This window comes from Bombyx mandarina, chromosome 10 (assembly GCF_030267445.1).
Source record: "Bombyx mandarina strain Sakado chromosome 10, ASM3026744v2".
NCBI classification, from domain to species: Eukaryota; Metazoa; Arthropoda; class Insecta; order Lepidoptera; family Bombycidae; genus Bombyx; species Bombyx mandarina.
The window spans coordinates 6219448-6238849 of record NC_143217.1 but is presented as its reverse complement, the minus strand read 5'-3'; the positions used below and the strand labels follow the sequence as shown (position 1 = coordinate 6238849).

The 19402-nt window shown below is 40.4% G+C and overlaps 1 protein-coding gene across 1 annotated transcript in view; it reads right to left on the bottom strand.

Annotated features, from left to right (window-relative positions):
• Positions 1 to 18284, bottom strand: part of Hs3st-A (Heparan sulfate 3-O sulfotransferase-A) — a 44764-nt gene extending 26480 nt beyond the window's left edge. The window contains exon 1 of the mRNA XM_028182111.2: positions 18043 to 18284. The gene's annotated coding sequence lies outside the window, so the exon portion shown is untranslated. The remainder of the gene's footprint in view (positions 1 to 18042) is intronic.
• Between the last annotated feature and the right edge of the window lie 1118 nt (positions 18285 to 19402).

Here is a 19402-nt window from a genome sequence, read left to right as displayed (position 1 = left end):
CCAGGTAGTACCAGGTAGGGTAGATACCACCACCCTGCCTATTTCTGCCATGAAACACTAATGTGTTTGAAGGGTGGGGAGCCGTTGTAATATAAAACTCTGACACATGTCTCAAGGTGACATTAACGTTCTTGATGTCTATGGGCTCCGGTAACCAGGGCAATAATAGAAGATTATATTTGCTTAATTTGAATATAAGCTAGCCGGAACTATCTCCATTGGAATAAAGTACGGAATCCATTACACCAAAGAACGAAGTTGAAAACGGTTGACGGTAGCAACGCTTTATCAACAGCCATTGTTTTAGCGGTTATCTAATAAGTATATATAAAAATGATTTTGCTGTTCGTTAGTCTCGCTAAAACTCGACAGCGGCTGGACCGATTTGGCTAATTTTGGTCTTGAATTATTTGTGGAAGTTCAGAGAAGGTTCAAAAGGTAGATAAATACGAAAATTCTCGGAATGAAATAAAAATAACAATTTTGTTTTCTCTTTGATGTGTCCCCCGTCGGACGGATTCCTTTTGTTTGTTTTAAGTTTATTTTATACAAAAGTTTAGGTCTCTTATTTATCGATTAAAGCACTACAAAATCTACCGGGTCAGCTAGTACTTAAAAAAAAACGAGCAACTTTGCTTGTTACTCAATCATGCAACAACGGCTGAATCAATTTGAATAAATTTTCGCACAAAATCACAGGTTATTATTTACCAGAATTATTATTATTACACACAAGACCTATTTTAGCATGTCAAATAGTACGAGCCGGGTAAATCGCCTATAACAAATATGAGAGTGCGTTCGTTGTGTCGTGTTTTGATATACTTATATACCGGATCTACAAATCGATTTGTAGTTCATAGACTATCCCGGGAAATTACAGCGTTTTTCATATTTTCTGAATTACAAATTAAAAGAACGTGAAATTGCGGGATACGTTTAGTTATCACATAATATGAACATCGATCATGACGTAAAATAGTATAGAGCTTAATTAATCGAAAGAATAGATTTTAGATCAAGGTAGGCAGCGGTAGGCAGCGGCTTGGCTCTGCCCCTGGCATTGCTGAAGTCCATGGGCGACGGTAACCACTCACCATCAGGTGGGCCGTATGCTCGTCTGCCTACAAGGGCAATAAAAAAAAAAAAAAGGTCGTAAATATAAGAAAAGAATATTTCGATAAAACAGTGACGAAAAGTTTTCTTCTGAAATTTTTAACGGACAAGTAAATTTAAATTTTCTTACCACAATACAAAGACGATCATTCTGTTCATCACCTTTTTTTTTTTTTTTTTTTTTTTCCTACCTAAGCTGATAGCCCTAGGGGCTATGTCAGCGTAACCCTAACTTTAGTAGGTGAGCTCACGGGGCTCAAACCTGATGACGTTGCTAACACGAACCCTAGCAAGAGCCGTGCTTCGCAGAATCTACCACCGGATCGGAAACGCGACCCACTGAGAAGATCCGGCGAGAAACTCAGTGGGCTGTGTCTGAGAGTTAATTTTCTCGTCGAGCCCTTCGTCGCAAGCGACGGGTTCGACGAGAACGGTGACCGGTGCTTGAAGTACCTAAAAGCACCGTTAGTGGATCGGGAGGATCCGAGATGACGTGTTTTGGGCGACGTCGACTGCTTTCCATTCTGTCCGCAGGATCGGGAATGTAGTTACCGGCGGCCACGGTGAGAGGGTTCTCGTGTCGTGCCGCTTTATCGAAGTGGCGCATCGACGCCGACTGTAGATACTTACTGATGGACTCGAAGTCCAGGTCGTCATGGAGGTCGACGTTCCTGACGAACCACAGGGCTCCGTCGGCTATCCTGCAAAAACGGGATTGAATAATTTGGAATGATTTTAAGTGAGTGCGGGCCGCGTGAGCGAACACTACACTTGCATAGGTCATGACGGGGCGTATGCAAGTTTTGTAGAGTGTCACCTTATTTCTAAGGGACATTTTACTTCGCCTACATATCATCGGGTAGAGACGTCCTAGAATGAAGGCGGCACCGTCGCGTACCGTCTTGATGTGGGGGCGGAATGTCATCCTTCTGTCGAGGGTGACGCCTAAATATTTGACCTTCGGAGCCCACGGTATGGGCTGGTCGAACATCGTGATTGGGCGAATGGCGGAGGCGGAGGTGTCGACGCGCCTAGACGGGAGAGGGATGCTCAACGTGGTGTTCGGAGGGCGACCCCTTCTGAAGAGCACCGCTGTGCTTTTCGTGAGGTTGATGTCGATGCGCCACTTCCGGAACCACTGTCCCATGGTGGTAGCTGCGGTCTGAAGTCGTCGATGGAGCAACGCCTTCTTCCTACACGAGTAGTAGATGGCAATGTCACCGGCGAAGAGCGTTCATCACCGAAAAGGAGGTAAATACTACACCAATGGAGTTAGTGGGAGGTGCTAGGAAAATATGACAATGATCCTGAGCATAGAAAATGTAAAAGGGAAGACCTTCCATAGAGCAAGAATTTTGTTTCAGGAGACCGACGCTCTATGTGTGTTTTATATAGAATTTACTTACGTACAAAATTATGTTGAAATCGTCATTAGCCACGATTCAGATTATTGCTTCATTTTCTTCTAAGCTGTGATAGTAACATTACTAACCTAAACTAGTGCCATGAATAAATGATTGCGATGTCGCTTTAGACGTCATTGCACTCCCTGTATTTTCTAACTGTTCCCGCACGCCATACTGAGGATGTCGATTCTTGAAATTATTGTATCTGTATTAAATTTTCGCTACCAATAGATCTATCGAGCTGTGTGTCGACACAAGGAACGTATGCGGTTGCAATTGCTTCAGAATATTGTTCCCTGACCACATTATCCTCAAAAACTGTAACATTACAACTGAAATATACCAGCCACGTAATCTTTTGATTTCACTGAAATCTTAAGCCCACGAAAATGAATAAAAATTTCAAGTCCGGAAAATCTAATGCCGCTACAGTAACCAAGATAAAGACAGATCGTACGTATCGTATCGTATCATGTCAGGTCTTCTCTTAGCTATTATCAGCCTAGCTTAAATATTAACGAGCAAGCCGGAAACTTATTTAGCAATCAGCGAAGCACATATGTGTACATTTCGTGAGCAGCTAAAAGCAGTTTCTTAAAAAAAGAAGAAAAAAAGACCAACTAAATTACTTTAGCCTTTATTCTGTTACAAAATAATTTCGGACGGACCGGATTAAAATAAGCGTGTTTCCTCAGAAAAGTTATGAATATTTAAGCCACAAAACGTGAAAGTTTAATTTACAAACAACGCACATTAGCCTTGTTTTTTTTTATACAGAATACCTTCAAGTAACCCTTATAAAAAGTATTAAGTTTTTAGTGAACAGCGCCTCCGAGAGAAAACTTGAAACGAGATTATGAAAGTATTAAAATACAAGGTACAGGGTGTGATTCCCGAAACAGAAATAAACTAATACTAATAAAAGCAAATTAGAACAACAACAAAAAATGCCAAGCTTGTCGATTTACTGAGTTCAAATTACAACCTTTGTTTCGCGGTTTTTTTACAATGGTACTCAACAAATTTCATGATAACAACCCATCATACAAAAGTTTTTGTAGCGCACATAGCAAGTGAAGTTCAAAACAATTGTGAGTTCATGTTTTTTTAAGCGCAATCTAAAACGAATAAAACTGACGGGCGCTCTGCCCGCTTCAGATAAATAGGGTTACATTATGTACAAATGACATATTAGTGATCCACATATACGATCGTGCTTTTCATCGTTAGCATATTAATTACCAGCGCTATCTCGTAACGCAACGTAAATTGAAGTCGTCGTGGCCTAAAGGATAAGACGTCCGGTACATTCGTGTTGAGAGATGCATTAATGTTCGAATCCCATAGGCGGGTACCAATTTTTCTAATGAAATACGTACTTAGCATATGGTCACGATCGACCTCCACGGTGAAGGAATAAGATTGTGTAATAAAAACCAAACCCGCAAAATTATAATTTGCCTAATTAGTGGTGGTAGGACCTCCTGTGAGTCCGCGCGGGTAAGTACCACCACCCTGCCTATTTCTGCCGTGAAGCAGTAATGCGTTTGGGTTTGAAGGGTGGGGCAGCCGTTGTAACTATACTTGAGACCTTAGAACTTATATCTCAAGGTGGGTGGCGTAGATGTCTATGGGTTCCGGTAACCACTTAACACCAGGTGGGCTGTAAGCTCATCCACCCATCTACGCAATAAAATAAAATAAAATGCACCTTGTATCCATACTTGAGTTGAATCTTTTGTGTTGTATTGTATTGAAATGATTTGAGTTGAATTCTTATTCCCAATTAAAATCAATAATATAAAACTCATTAAAACTACCGTATGTACTTGGAACATTACAGATTCATAGTCTAATTTCTCTTTTAAATGCTAACAAGCGAAGCTGGTACTAAGCGTAACAATAACATTTTTTTTTTTTTTTTTTTTTTTTTTTCTCGGGCCGGGGGCCGAACCTCCTACGAGGTCCCCGCGCCTAGGGGGCGCGCGGGGTATGTGAGACTCAACGATCTGCAGGTGTTGAGAGCAGATCGCGGGCCCAAGGATTTTAGGGCCCACCCACTAAACGACTCCCCTGCACTCTTACACCCGACGTCCGATCTCCGTCCGGGGTCAGAACCCGTTCAGAGTAGGGGGGTTCCCGCGGTCAACACTACAACCAGACACGCGGCGCCACCCCGAGGACGCCCGACCGACGGGTCGTCGAGGCGATAGTCGACGACCAACGACGTCAGTCTCCGCGGTACGGCGGCCCTACCAGGCCGCCCGGGCGGTGCCGCTGGTGTTCCGGGATACCCCGCTGGGCCAGAACCAGCCTGCCGGGTCGGAACGCGATACACCGCCGACCGGGTTGCTCTTCAACAGTATGTTCGGCGACGACAGCGACGACGAAAATGCGGACCGCATCGCAGTCCGCAGCCGCCGACGCGCCGTCCCGTCCTCCTGGTGCCAGCGCGCTAGAGTGACGGTAGCGTGCGGCGCAGCCTCAACCCCCTTAGGTCGCCCCGTGACCATCACCGGGAGGAGACTGCCTCCTCATAGGGGCTGGAGCTGGACAAACGCCCTCCTCCGACCCCCGGCAACAATAACATACCTCAACCTTTGAGTATATAATCCGCCCGACATACATAAACTTTTATCCGCGTCGCCGGCGACATGTTTTGATGGATGTGAAGTGCAGGTTCGTTTTTATTACGAAATCCAGGAAAATTATGGGTTTGTGCTAAATTTTGAAATAAATTCTTGTTTATTTTTATAACATTTTAGAATTGCGTACTTCAATTTTTAATCTATAAGGGATTTAGAAGGCAAACAGAATATTATGTTTTTGATACTTAGGAACTATGTCAACGAGGTCTCCATATTTAACGACAGAACTTAATGTTAATAAATTTTATTTGTCTATTTGTATTAACTAGAGGTCCCGCAGTAGTCGAAATTCGACTATAATTAATTGGAATTGTAAGTTTGTACACTATTATGATTGTATTTTATACTTCTATAATTACAAATTTCGCCAAGGCTACACTTTAAAAAATATTAATAAAGACAAACAATATTTAATCTATTCTCAATTTGACAACAGACGTCAAGAACAAAAGTTTGACAATAAATAGTATGCATGCGTGTGTGCGTCAAATACATGGTATGTAGGGTGTGTAATGTTTTCTTTATTGATTTAATGTATCTTTTATGTATTATTTTAAAAAAATATTAGCATTGTGCACTTCTTCTCTATATTCTCCATAAGTGTGGAGAATTTCATACTCCTCCGCCCGCGCTATTTTCGTAAAAAGGGATACAAAGTTTTTGCTTCACGTATTAATACAGTCAAAACCGTTTACTGCGACATCGTTTAATACAATATGCCGGTTATAGTAACCAAGAACAAAGGTCCCGGCTGCATGCCATATGACCGCCTTATTAAAAATATTGCTTTCTACGACATTGGTAATAACGACATTCCTCATAAAACGACCACATTTAACTAATATTTCGGAGAATTAGATCTGTTAGAACGACCGGCTAAGCTGTATTGTAAACAATTTGAATAGGTATCCACATTTGTCTTCAATGGCTTTTATAATCAGGAAAGAATACAATAGGATTTAGTTAAGTGTAGGGTCTTTTCTAATTCTTAGAAACAAAACACGTGCATGCGGTAGTCAAAGCCCGCTTCTTCATATCTCTTCAGTTAGTTTGTTATTTATCTATACACAAGATGCACCAAAACTTTGTGGAGTTATTCGTGAAACTTTCAAAATGTCGCAAAAAAAATGAAAACAAATTAATATTGAAGAAAAATCGCGTATTATGTAAATATATTTTTCCAATAATTCCCTATCGATTTGTTTGTACTTGCACGATACACATTCAACATCACCGGTTGTTACGACTATCGGTTTTTACGACTGAATATGAGCAGTCCCTTCAATGTCGTTATAACAGATTGTGACTGTATACAGATTCTACGGTTATACTTTTCTATCTATATTGCTAAGTTAGTTTGTTTCGGAAAAATTATGTTTGCAACTGATTCTTGTCTCGTATGTATGTTTCCATATCACAAAGGAAGATCCTAGCTTAAGAGGCCATTTACTTTAAGCATTCAAAAATTTAATAAACGCATACATAACGAGTATTAAAAACAACAATAGTAACAATAGAATTCGATTTAAAATCCCTTTAACTGGTCCACAAACAATACTCAAGAATTACTGTGCGGCAATTAACTCCCGTATAATTTACATTTCTATGCGTAAGTCGTTAAATAATTTTACATCACTTGAAACTTTCTAAGGCCGAGAACATTATGGTTTCCATAGTAATGCTCGTTCTATTGTCGTGTTACTCAGAGCCGGGATTTTCTCGCCCCGTAGCTGTTTTTATGCTTCGAATAAGAGGAAATGGGTAAATTGGATTCCTTGTTTTGTCTGTATGTAATGGTTTCACTTAAAACGGAGTGATCGTTTATTGTTTTATTCGTATTGCTCTCTGTCTACACTCGTACATACCTCAAACTATGATGTACTATGTGTAACTATATGTAACTACACTGAGATCTTAGAACTTATATCTCAAGGTGGGTGGCGCATTTACGTTGTAGATGTCTATGGGCTCCAGTAGCCACTTAACACCAGGTGGGCTGTGAGCTCGTCCACCCATCTAAACAATAATAAAAAAATCTTTTAGAAAAGTCATAATGTGGTACCTACCATTGAGTGTAATGTCGCAAAAATTCTAGTGTAAACATTATATTATTTACGAGTCAGCTATATTTATTTCACTTTGCTTGGCTATACAACGATTTTAAAAATATTTCAGTTTTATTATTTACTGGTGGTAGGACCTCTTGTGAGTCCGCACGGGTAGGTACCACCACCCTGCCTATTTCTGCCCTGAAGCAGTAATGCGTTTCGGTTTGAAGGGTGGGGCAACCGTCGTAACTATACTGAGACCTTAGAACTTATATCTCAAGGTGGGCGGCGCATTTACGTCGTAGATGTCTATGGGCTCCAGTTACCACTTAACACTAGGTGGGCTGTGAGCTCGTCCACCAATCTAAGCAATAAAAAAAAAATTCCAATTTATGCTCATTGTAAGACCTCGTCAATATTTGATATAAAATTTATTTTCACAAAAGATTAAAATCAAATTATCCTCTTTCATTTATCCTTTCATGTTTTCTTATAATAATCGTTCTTTTCTTAAAATTTCGCAATCCTGTCAATAATTTCTGTCTTCAGCCTTTTTGTTTAAGGAGAAGTCCGGCGAATTTCTTGTAACCCAAAAACAGGGTATTCCCTAGTAAATCTTACAACAGTCTAAAAATTATTATTTTATCATTATAATTTAAATTGTATGTACTCGAGTTTTCCTCAAATTATTGGTACCCTAATACTGTGGTCCACACGTCTTAAATCGATCGAAAATTTAAACTTTTTTGAATAAGCTATAACAATATGGACCGTAGTGGATCGAATTCTGAATCTACGGCATTTTGGTATCCACTTGAACATACAAAAAAAAACATCAAAATCGGCCCACCCATTCCGGTGTTCAGTCACAAATATTTATTTTATATATAATTTTATTTATATAGCTTAAAATTAGGAATAAAAATAAAACTTTTCGAAATGACAATAGTATTCCAGTGGAATGACTGCGGTAACGGACGTATAAAATAAATGTTCCATGTATTTTGTAATTCTTCTACGGAACTCCAAAAATAAATTCCACATCACCGTTACCGGTAAACATTATAAATCAACAAAGCAACTGCGGCCTTTTAAATCTGATTCAATTTTCAATGTCACAAAATCGCTGGAATGTACCTTGACCCGTGCCGATTAATAAAGCCCAAGGTATTTTAAAAGAGGAATGCAAACACGCAAATAATGTTTAAATTAAGTAATTTCAGTCACGAATGAATAAACTCTCCGCAATGTTTATTTTTTCGTATGGAATTACTAGGCAAAACTTTCGATACTTTAACGTTAAAACACTGTCACACTACTCACAATCCGTATTATGTTATGGACATATCACACTTGGTGTAGATGACATTTGAGGCCGTCAGCGCGAAAGTGGCCTAAGCTTACCGTAGTTAGTATGGATATAATGAAGTTTGAATTTACTTTTACACTGCTTTGTAGGCAAAAACAATACTCGCAAAAACAATGTTAACAAAGCCATAATTAAATGTAATCTATGGGTGAAATTAGAGATTAGTATAGGGTTTTGCATCAAAATTTATTATGTTTTAAATAAATTACAATATATAAGTACGAATATGAAAAATTGTGGATTAAGCCACTTTTGCGCTTATGGCCTCATTTATGTTGTACAAATATGTTGGTAACATTGAAGAGCGCTGTACGAATTCTATACCGACATCCGCGTTACAAGAGACAGTGTTCCGTTTCGAGCCTGACAAAAACTTTATAGATAAATTTCTCAGTATTTTGTAAGGCGACTCAATTACTTCTTTGTGCTCGAAAACAAGGCGAGGCATAGAGCTGACACGAGATTTTTAAAACGCTTCCCAGTCATCGTTCTCGTCGCACCCGTCTGAGTTTCTCGCCGAATCTTCCCAGTGGGTCGCGTTTCCGATCCGGTGGTAGATTCTGCGAAGCACTGCTCTTGCTAGGGTTAATGTTAGCAACGTCGTCAGGCTTAAGCTCCGCGAGCTCACCTACATGTTCACCTACTTATTAGGGTTACGCTGAAATGGCCTTTCAAGGCCAGGCCATCAGCTAAGGCAAAAAAAAATTAGTACTTTACTAATATTAATTTACTTATTTAACCCTTCGGTTTCGGTAACGCTTTCATTACAACAGCGGGTTTTTAATTATGACTGGGCCGTTTCGTTTAAATAAACAGGTCATCACTAAACAACTAATTGTCGCGTCTTCGTAATTCAAGACGGGCCGTAGCATTCACACTTTGGTGTATTTGGGTTTCGTGAATAAATGCATTGATGGTGAAAAACAAACTGTGAATCTCTAAGGTGAGTCCTCATTACGCGCCTCGGTTTTCTTCACAAGCTTTCAGAATCTCAATTACATAATCTTACCATTTCAATACTAGCATGCAATAAATCTAAACTGTGTATCTTAATAAATAAAAAATCCAACTTGTATTAACATGATTTATAAAATAAAGTTGTGTAAATTATATATTTGCTTTAAAACCTTCTTACCTTGAAAGGCGATCGATCTAAAATTACAATTTTCTTCGTGTAGACTTAAAGATGTCATTCAAGAAAATAAATACGCGTTTTCCCTTTCACTGGCGATGAATAGAAATACCTTTAGCTCTAAGTAGCCGTGAGTATTCCCGGATTGAAACATTTCATCTTCATTCCGGCTTAGCGAGCTTTCTTTAAAATTAAAATGTATTCCGCAATGTCGATTCTTGTTTCAACAATTTACGATTCCAAACGGGAAACGTAAAGGTTTTCTTCTTTCATCTGAGTAATTGTAGTTCGGCCTTCGTTCGAGAAGTTGAATCAAGATTATAAAGTTGGCTATCCCGACGAGGGACGATTCGAAAAGCATTAGTTGGAACGATCCAGATAACACATTCTGTTTGTAAACTTGTTCGGGCTCCCGTATTTTATTTGCTTTTTATAATTTACAAGTAATCTTGGATCTCTTGTGAGCCCGCGCGGGTAGATACCACCATCCTGCCTATTTCTGCCGTGAAGCAGTAATGCGTTTCGGTTTGAAGGGTGGAGCAGCCCTTGACTATACTGAGACCTTAGAACTTATATCTCAAGGTGGGTGGCGCATTTACGTTGTAGATGTATATGGGCTCCAGTAACCACTTAGCACCAGGTAGGCTGTAAGCTCGTCCACCCATCTAAGCAATAAAAATGAAAAATAAAAATTTGTATTTGAAAATTATATAAGTTCTGGTCAAGGTAATGGGGGCCTCAGGTCCGTTACCGGAATAAATCTACCTTGTATTTCACAAAAACCAATTCATTACAAAAAAACTTTTACACTTTAGAAGATGAAGAGCACCAAACACGAGAATAGTTCAAAGCATAGGTAAGAGAAAATCTAGGCACAGAGGGAGCTATGAGCGGTGTGAACATTAAACATTAAAAACAATTAACATTAAAAAAACCTTAAAAACCGTGAATAGGCATATGCGTGCTACCAGGTTTTGCGACCTGGTCATGGCGTTCCGTGAGGCTCAGGAGCGCGAAAGGGAGTGGGATCCCTCTTCGGTTCCTCAGCGAAGAAGGCGGAGTGGGCGGCACGGGCGCGAAGCTCCCGTTCATCTCCCGTAGGGGCTGTCGGATGCCGGGTGCGGGGGCGCCCGGTACTCGGTTGTCGGTCCGATGGTGAGGCGATGCAAGGTGGCTCCTGTGCACCGCTCACGGTGTGTCTCCCGAGACGACGTCCTGCGGGATCTTCCCGGGGATGGAATCCCATCCTACTGTCAGGACGGGTACCGGCGACGACGAACCTTCGGCACGCACTGTGCGGTACCGTGGGTTTCGTGGAGTCAGAGTGGTTGAGCTCGATGAGGTTTAGTCGGTAGTCGGTTTTGCGGGGTAGCTCTTACGTGGCTGATGCCGTGCAGCGTCTCGCGCGCCTTTCTCGAGGCATAGTGTCCCGGCAGGAATTGGAAGGAATTGAACCCCGGTCTTCCTCTTCTCCCTCTTCTTTTCTGGAGGCGCCGGAGTCCGACATAGCCCGGTCTGCTACCCCCCTCGACCGGGTATCCGTAAATAGATTCCCCAGTGTGAAAAAAAAGGCATATGCATGCTAAAGTTTCGTGAGGATCGCGGTTAGAGGTCTGTGGACGACTGTCTTATGATATATTAAGTGTAATAACTATGGATGACTGACGCGGGAAGATGCGACGGCGCACTTTGGCTTGTTCACACTCACACTTACAAACTAAACAATTATATGTGTAAGTCACCACAGGCAGCAATCATACGATCGTGATTTGCGATTCTGGTTCACTCGATCGTTTACTAATCAATCATTCATCATTAGAAGCGTCCTAAGACGGCTTAAGACGCCCGATAGGCCCTAGTGTATTCGTATTGCACGCAAGGGATCAAAGCCTCTATTTGTACCGATTTTAATGCGATTTTATTAGCTTTGCGTGTATGTGTGTTTGTTTATATAAAACGGAAACTTTAATTCGTTTTTACAGTGCCGGAAGTTTGAATTACTTAAAAAAAATTGCACGCATCGAGGACTGATGACAATGCAATAATTATAATACCCGTAATAATTCAATTTCGCTTTGATCCTATAATAGGTATCAAGTTTGTCAAATACATATATTTAAAATAAATACACACACGTACGTAAAACTTATTCACGAACGACTCTCACGTTAAAGAGATATATCATCGTGTAAAAATGTGAAGTCGTCATGGCCTAAAGGATAAGACGTCCGGTGCATTCGTATCAGGCGATGCAACGGTATTCGGATCGCGCAGGCGGGTACTAATTTTTCTAATGAAATACGTACTGTAAAAGGATTATCAGGGTGGCGGCGATAATTAAGACACTTTATATCCACACGAAATAAATAAAGGGCTCACATATTATGTGAGGCCGGAGGTGCCACCCGATAACAGTACTTAAAAAATGTTCACGATTGACTTCCACGGTGAAGGAATAACACCGTATAATAAAAATCAAAATCCGCAAAATTATAATTTGCGTAATTATTGGTGGTAGGACCTCTTGTGAGTCCGCACTTGTACGTACCACCACCCCGCCTATTTCTGCCGTGAAGCAGTAATGCGTTTCGGTTTGAAGGGTGGGGTAGCCGTTGTAACTATGCTGACACCTTAAAACTTATATCTCAAGGTGGGTGGCGCATATACGTTGTAGATGTCTATGGACTCCAGTAACCACTTAACACCAGGTGGGCTGTGAGCTCGTCCATCCATCTAAGCAATAAAAAAATTAAAAAGCTCACAAAATTTACAAAGCGTACTCAACCAGATTTGCATACTATTCTCCCTATTTCTAACAGGCAGACCTACATTCTGGCTTGAAAATTAGGATAGTTGTTCTCTGATAAAATTGAGACTTCAACCTCTCAAGATGAATGGTAGTATTCACTCTCTAATGCCTATTGTCTCAAGACCGGATAGGCTCGATTCATTAGGCCGCTAAAGCCGGTCAACGAAACATGACGTATAATTTATCTAAGTGAAGCAGAAGTAGACTAGACTACACTAGAAGTAGGTATACTCGTGTATATTATGCAACTTATTCATAACGTTTCGATTTCATGTGGAATATTTTCCGATTAAATCTCTTCGTGACTTCCGTACATGTCCGCAATGTTACGGCTTATTTTGCCGAGAATGTTTTTGTTGTTCGTAACAATGACCTCGACCTTTTTCGGACCGCTAAAATGTTTGGTAAGCTCGATGGTGTTAAATATGTAAAACGCACGACATCCCAAAGAACTAAGAAAAGCGAATCTTCGACGGCTTATAATTTTAGTAAACATGAGCTTCGTGCAATTTCTACAAGCACCATTTTGGCTTTCTCCTCGATATAGAGACGGACGGTAAAAACCGATTGGTTATCTAATCGTCGATTTAATAGACCATAAAAATATATGTACGAGTATAGGGTGTTTTTACGAAAACATAAGTTCCTTTTAAGGGTTCCGTTGCCGAATTTCATCAAAAGGAACACATATTATTTATTGTAGACGCTCATTAGACCAAGCAAGTTACAACGAGAATGCCACCACTCACCTTGATTGACGAGACCGAAGTTGCAAATAGGTTTTTTTTGTTTTATTTTATTGCCTTTGTAGGCAGACGAGCATACGACCCACTTGATGGTAAGTGGTCACCGTCGCTCATGGACGTCAGCAATGCCAGGGGCAGAGCCAAGCCGCTGCCTACCATTTATGTATCATGTTTGCAAAGGCTGTCCTATCTTTTAAACTAGTACGAATTAATGCTTAGCGGTTAGTAATAGGCAGCACGGTGGAACCTACTCTTGTAGATAGGGCAAGAAGACAGATAAAGATAGATTACATTTTTAATTAATGTACAATGCTACTCCTTCACCAAGTCATTCGTGAGCACGCGTTAGGTACGTATTCTTTTAGAAAAATTGGTACCTGATACTTGCGAGTTTTTTTTTATTGCTTAGATGAGTATAAGAGCTTACGACCCACCTGGTTTTAAATAACGGGTCTCATAGACATCAGCGCTATAAATGCCACCATTAAGCCACATGTTCTAAGTCTAAATTTTACAGTACAACTGCAATCTCACCACTCAAACCGAAACGCATTACTGCTTCACGGCCGAATTAGGAAAAGTATTGGTACCTACCCGTGCGAACTCACAAAACGCCGGGCCACAAAAAAGTAAGTAAGTGAAAGTGCATGGTATCGTTGGACGCCAGTACATTTAGGCCACGACGACTTAAATTAGATTGTTAACCTATGTTATTATTATTGCAATATACAATTGAAAATCTGCTAAAAGCTGAACTTGTCATCCTTATCAAATCTTGATATATATCTTTATGACGTCAATGAAAGAGCGGGTGAGTTTTCACTATGGTGATGGTAAGATATACCTGCGACATTTGACGTAATCGTATCAACCAATTCGACTCTCCCGGTGTTTAATAACCAGTTACCGGTTTCCAAGCAAATACGTACCTTAAGCATAAATAGTGTGACATCTTGACCCCCCTCAGCCGGCGTTAACGATTATTATTATGGACTGTTTTTCACCCGTCATATACTTCGTTAAAAATCTTATCTTCTGGTTAAAGCTCCGTGAACTCACCTACTCGCTCGCGAATCTAGTATAACCCCTCGAGGCTACTAGTATTGGTAGGAAAAAAATGAAAAACAATTTTTAACAGTTGTGTTGGTTTACAAAAGTTTTTTAATTTTTTTATTGCCTTATTTTTTTAAGAAGTAATATTAACCATTTAAACAAAACAACAGCTTACTTCGTTGCCCATTAAAAAATTATACGTCTTTAAAAAAGGATGTCAAAGTTTCATAGTAGCTAGTAGCACTAATTGGTTGAGTTAAGGGTCAATTCATAGCGGATAATACTTTAGAAAATTAACAAAAAAAAACAGTGATTTTCATGAATTTCGAGTACAAAGTAAAGGTCTAAGTTACGTATACCGTGTGTCGGAAGTGGTAACCCACTAAGCCGGTTTCACTATGAATAGAGCTTAAGACGAGGTCAGTAGACTCCAGTCCCACGGGACCACGCCGGCGTGTATTCTTTAACGCCATTGTGTAACTATGTCCTAAGATTTACGAAACAGTCCTAACATTATAAAAATACGAATAGGCGACATCTGACATCTCTAGGTTTAAATAAATACATCTTATGTAGGTAGGAAAAATGTTATCATTTTTTTAAAAACTGAATCAATGTAATTTTTTTTTTCTTATTGCCCTTGTAGGCAGACCAGCATACGGCCCACCTGATGGTGAGTGGTTACCGTCGCTCATGGACTTCAGCAATGCCAGGGGCAGAGCCTAGCCGCTGCCTACCGTTGAGTACTCTCCACAAGCCTCGTTTGAAGAAGGACAAGTCATAGCGCTCGGGAAATACCGTGGAGGGGAGCTCATTCCAAAGCCGGATGGTAGGTGGCAAAAAAGATCTCTGGAAACGCACTGTGGATGAACACAGTGGCTCCAGGTAGTATGAATAAACTCTACTCCGGTGGCGGGCGGTACGATAGCAAAAACGATTATTTTTTTATTGCTTAGATGGGTGGACCAGCTCACAGCCCACCTGGTCTTAAGTGGTTACTAGAGCCCATAGACATCCAACGGCTGCCCCACCCTTCAAACCGAAACGCATTATAGCTTCACGGCAGAAATAGGCAGGGTGGTGGTACCCACCCGCGCGGACTCACTAACAAGAGGTCCTACCACCAGTAATAAAATGGAATGGATGATGGAATCATCTCAAATAATTCCTCAGAGCACTCCCCATGGAACATGCGGTACAAAATGCAGAGAGAAGCGAAGTCCCACCGCAGACCCAGGGGTTCCAAACGATCCGTGAGAACGGGATTATCGGCAATCCGAACGGTCCTCTTCTGTATGGAGTCAAATGGAAGTAGCTGGTATTTGGGAGCCTCAGCCCAGAGGTGGGAACAGTACTCCACGCGAGGCCGGACTTGTGCTTTATAAAGCAAAAGTCTTTGTCCAGGCGTGAAGCACCGCTTCGCTCTGTTGAGGACTCCCAGCATTTTGGACGCCAACTTGGCTTTGCCCTCCAAATTACTCCGAAACTGGACATCGCTAGAAATGTCAACCCCAAGCATCCCGATACTCGTGGAAGGTTTCAGGGATACTCCTTGGAATTGCCGCTCCACGACAAAGGGGTTCTTCGCAGTGGTCCTTCTTCTTCGTAATATTTAGTATTCTTTAACGGATTCTTACCACGATTTTCACATTTTATGAGTTTCCCACATTTAGATGCTGTTGCCAGCGCCATGACCATGGTTAGAATAAAGAATGCGGGAAAGGTGTTACGAGTTGACCAATACCTACCCTCTTTGTAGTTCATTTTTTTAATAATCACTGGATTCATCGACCACCGTGGAAATATCAGAAATTCATGAAACGTGAAAAACGTGGTGAGAACTCATTAAGTTACAGTTGTTGTTATGTATATTTTTTGTTTCAATCTCTTCAATAGTCTTGGTCGAGGCGCGAAAACAAAATTTAATGTGATTTCAAATCTTATTCGTATCAATAACGTAATTACTGGTGGTAGGACCTCTTGTGAGTCCGCGCGGGTAGGTACCACCACGCTGCCTATTTCTGCCGTGAAGCAGTAATGCGTTTCGGTTTGAAGGGGCAGCCGTTGTAATTATACTTGAGACCTTAGAACTTATATCTCAAGATGGTTGGCGCATTTACATTGTAGATGTCTATGGGCTTCAGTAACCACTTAACACCAGGTGGGCTGTGAGTTCGACCACCCATCTTAGCATCTTGAACTACAGTTTAATACATCAAAATATTTCATGGTACACATGGAATCGGAGACGATGGTATTCCTGAAAGTAACTGTTATTTTTTTTTTAAATAAAATTATTACGATACCATTTCCTCCCATTACGTGTGTTAGAGATAGACGAAAGAATATAATTCTATGAGAGATTATCTAAAAAAGCAGTTTACACGCAAAAGTACGACAAAAAAGTACTGACAAGCACAATCAACCCATGGCGGCAAAGCGATCAGTGGAGCCCATGGTGACATGAACGCCGCCACCGACTTTGAGAAATGAGGCCGAAATCTCAATTCTACTGTGAATGGCTGTTCCACTAATCAAATCATAACGTACGAATGCCTCGCGGTAGGATGGACTTACCTACCAAGGTCGACTCACAATTCTTTCTACCACCAATAAGCGATTGAAAGTAAATGTCGCCTATGCATTTTGTTTATTTAAAACAACACACGATGAAACAAATCTGAGTATTAATGTTAATATTTAATATAATATCTTGGCTGTTATTATCTTCTTTTTTTTACCTACCTAATCTGATAGCTTTGAGAGGCTATGTCAGCGTAACCTAACAAGTAGGTGAGCTCGCGGGGCTCAACCGGAGAGTTGCTAACACTGACCCTAACAAGAGCAGTGCTTCGCAGAATCTACCACCGGATCGGAAACGCGACCCACTGAGAAGATCCGGCGAGAAACTCAGTGGGCTGAAGATCCAGCGAGAAGCACTGTGGACTGTGTCTGTGGATTAATTTACGCGCCGAGCCCTTCGTCGCAAGTGACGGGCTCGACGAGAACGGTGACTGGTGCTTGAGATACCTAAAAGAACCGTCAGTGGATCGGGAGGATCCAAAATGACGTGCTTAGGGCGACGTCGAATGTTTACCATTCGGTCCGCAGGATCGGGAATGTGTTATTATCAATAATGCATCTGAGTAAAAACTAGCTAGCTAAAGCTTGTACTTTTTTTCTGATAGTACATAACTAAATTTTAATTTTCATACGTGGATTTAAATATATAGACCAAAAAGTATTCTATACTCTTAAAATATTTTAAAATAATAATGTTCAAAATTGAATAGGACAAAAAAAATTACAATACCGAGAAACCTCGTAGAAGGCTTACTGAACGGAGAATTAAATTCAATTAATATATTTCATTTAGTCATAAGCCTGTAACTCATTACAAAATAAGTGTAAAATGTTTAAATAATAATAATATGATGATGATATTATGTATATTTTCGTACATTATATATCGTTAATCAAGGTTTGGACATTGACGATATATATAACTGAATCAAATTAATTAAATATCAATAGTAGTAGCACGTTATTATTTTAGTCGCAATCTCTTATCGAGGAGCGAGCGTGAAATGTTTATGTCATGTCATATGACATCATTTAGTGTCGCTTTAATTAATGAAATGTTCGTGGGTTTCAATAAAATAAATATTGTCAACGTATTATTTTACAATTTCCATTGCTTTCAGAACAATCTTACCTTTGGACAGCCGCTCGAAGATTTGCCAACCAGCAAAAGCCGCAATCTTTTAATTCACAAACCAAACACTCTAGTTCTGTTTCGTCACATAAGCATGCTTCTTAAACGTCCGACAATTCGAATTCGATACAGTATTATTTGAGATTTTGTTTTGCTAAGATCGATTTGTTGTTAAGAAATCGGCAGCAGCTGTCACTTGAAGTGAGAAGACATCCAAGAACGTCAAGGCGGTGATCGCGACTGAGCCGGGCGGCGCGCGCCCTCCGAGCCGCGAGCGCTCACCGGTCGATATACGCGGCAGAATAAACACTCCGTACTAGATGGAGTAACACCCGCTATGTTGCCAACCCTGACACCCTTGTTGGCTCCACGGTGTTGCTTTCTCGGATGTTTATCGCGGTTTGTATCTGTGACGCTCCCGGCACTACCTTGTTGTATCTCACGATGATTTTTAAATGTCACTTATTACGAGCACTCGTAAAATTAGTTCGTTTTAACATTAATGAATTTATTTAAAATGTTTACTAATAACAGAATATTCCTAACTCTACGTTCATTTTATGTTTAATTTACACAATATCTCTACTTATCTTTGCGTTTGAGAATAAACAATTTCCCTAATAGGATCATCCGTATTCATAGACGAAAGCTCCTGCAGTTTTGTTATGGGACTAACTCAGTTCATGGTTCTATTCATGCGATACAGCAACGCAATATAATTTAGTGTACCATTAAATCGTTCGTTTATTTGGAATATCGTGCAGACAGCCCTGCTATTGTTATTTACGTATTACTTTTAGTGGAGATAGTAAAATTTGACATTCAATTTCAACGCAACGATTTCGTGCACAGATAAATTCTGTATTAGGTTAACAGAATAAATAACACTATTTTAATTCAGTCTCAGTCACTGCCTAAAGTTTTCTTTCATCGACAACCGCGTGCTTTTTATATTCATGAATTCAGATTGTTTGATAAGCACACAGTGCGCGAGAGGCGAAGCTACAACGTTGCAGTCTCCGACGTCATGACCTGATTATTCGCACTTTTTGCTTACCCCGTTCGTTATTTAAATGCATTTAACGTAGTTCCCTGTTTTTCATTTCTATGTAGCAGCAAGTGAAGCTATGTTTATAATTGACCCATTTACAGGGTCAGCACGTTTGCTACGCGAGGACATTGCGGCGAATTCACTCGGAAATACGAATAGAACGTGCTTTTAACGTTACTCAAGTTCCATTGCGATTTTAGAGTTAGCGCTGATTTCAGAGGTGCGTTTACTAATTCAATACGTTAGCTCATTACTATTGATTGTGTTGAGTTTATATTGGGCCACGTCGATTTCTGAGCATGTATTTAC